Genomic DNA, 2,479 nt, shown 5'->3' with positions numbered 1-2,479 from the left:
AACTATACATAATCCAAAGAGCAAATGTCACCACTATTCAGGGAAAGAAACAAAAGCAAAAAGCACAGACGCAGAATGAGGTGCCAGACCTGCGGCTAGTTATTAGAAAATAAATTAAAGGGGTGCCTGGGTGGCTAGATGTTGGGCATCTGCCTTCAGCTCAGGTCATGATCTCTAGGTCTTAGGACTGAGCCCCAAGTTGGATTCCTGGCTCAGCGGGGAGTCTGCTACTCCCTCTTCCTCTGCCTTTCCCCTGCTCATGATCTCTCTCTCTGTGTCTCTCTGTCTCAAATGAATAAATAAGTTCTAAAGAAAGAAAGGAAGAAAGAAAGAAAAGAAGGTGAGTCACTACAAGTTTAGGAAATCAGAAATGGTTTGAAAAGTTAGATTACAAAGCACCACTAGAACAACTATTTTCAGAAATAGGGTGTGAGAAGAAAAACAAGTATTTTGTTTATGTTTATATTTATATTTGTATTTGATAGTGAGGTTCTAGGACAGTTCCTTTGACTTAGGAGCACAGAGCTAGTGGGACCAGAATTAGAGTTGACCTTGAAGAACAAATAAAATGTCAATGCAAACAATTGCAATCATGCTATTATTATTTTCTCTATGTGCCCAATGAACACTTTTTTCAAAATTAAATGCATTCACATTAGAGTTTCTTTCTCTGACTCAAAAAGAATTATTGAGTGTTCTCTTCAGGCAAGGAATATGTCTAGTGTTTGGAAATAGAATTAAAAATAAAATCTTCTCCCAACCCAGAAACTCTCTCCACAAAATTAATAGAGGAAGAAAATACTTTTATTATGGAATAAGCATTAAGTCAGAATCCCATGCTCATCACAGGCAATCCACTAAGAAATTACAAAAAGACAGGAAGCAATACCACCTTTTTATAAAACCAAGCAGATACAACCCATTGTAAACACGCTCTCGAGATATATGATAAAGAGATAAAAATCTTAAGAGGACTTGAAGTACAATTTGCCACACATTAGTTCTTTCTAACTTCACCTGGTAACCAGGGTGATCATTTGTGTTAGTTAATCAGCATTATGCAGAGGAAAAATAAGCTCTACATATCTTTATTACAGAAGGTAGTTTTAAATTGAGTGTTCATCAAAGTGAGCCTCCTATTCAACCACAGAAACTGGGAGATTGAGGCAGTATCTTCCTTGATGATTGCATTTCAAAGAGATGGCTCCCAGTCCTTGAAAAGGAAACTTGTGGTCAGAAAATTTACAAAAGAACTATCCACCTTTCAAAAGGATATAATACATACATTTCAAAGAGAGGGGAAGATACTTCAAAGTTTCTAAAGTAAATGCTCCAAGAAAAGGGAAAAAAGAATTTTCACTTGTGTTATTTTCAACTGGGAAATTAAGTCTCTTACTTGTAATTTGTATTTGTCCTTACACCAGACACTAGACAGGGGACAGCAATGAAAAAGATAAAGTATATGCCCTTAAGACATTCATAGAAAAACCATCTGAGTTGGAAACAGAATTACCATGTTCACTATCTATCCATCTCCAGTTTATAAGATAAAAGCTTCCTAAATGATAGCTGCAACAACTTTCATTTTCACCCAGAACAAACCACAAATCTCATTTTTTGTACATGCACTTTAGCATATAGTAATGAAGTTAAACAATAGATTACTCAATTAACTGTGTCTTTTTATGTATTAATTTCAGGTTGATAAAATTAAGTTTCTGGGTTCATGATATCTAATGAAAACAAAACCCAATTTTGAGGAAACACTATGGAAAATGTCAGTTTTGATTTAAATGTTTCTGTATAAACAATGCTGAAATTACCACTACTTCAAATCATACATATGTTATGCCCCAATAATGGGTCCATGATTAAAGGAGCGAGACTGATATTAAACGAAGGTCAAGAAAAGCTTTATTTTGCTCCAAGCATCAAGAATCTAACTGAACGTTCGGGACACACCTCTTACAAGAGAGGGTGACCCTTCTCTGTTTCACAGTCTAGCTTTTAAGGGCAAAGGCCATGTGGTCAGGTCTGGCCATGCACAGGTGGCCAATGAGATTGTAACACACACAGGAAACTCCACAGTGATGCTAGGTGACCAATTGAGTTACAATTTGCCCTAGTAGACATTTGACCCAGCCTATCACCTTGGTTGGGATTGGTGCCCAAAAGGCTCCCAAAGGGCAGGGCCCATACTCCTTGGTAACCAGGGAGACAGTCTGCATCCCCCCACTGATCAGATGTCTCCACCTGTCCTGACCCACCCTTGTATCTGGGCTTTGTTACCTGGAGCTGGTTTCCAGGACTTGTTTTTAAGTGAATCCCCTGGAGGAAGGGGTGCAGGGACAGTTTAACTTTGATGAAAGCCTCTTGCTAAGTAGGTCCATACACATATTCATTTCTATATCCATTGAATGATTTATTTATTTAAAAGAATTTTTAACAATAATGTGTACTGGTCACAAAGTCACTTGTT

This window comes from Mustela nigripes, chromosome 4 (assembly GCF_022355385.1).
Source record: "Mustela nigripes isolate SB6536 chromosome 4, MUSNIG.SB6536, whole genome shotgun sequence".
Classification (NCBI taxonomy): domain Eukaryota; kingdom Metazoa; phylum Chordata; class Mammalia; order Carnivora; family Mustelidae; genus Mustela; species Mustela nigripes.
Note: the sequence above shows the minus strand (reverse complement) of the source record.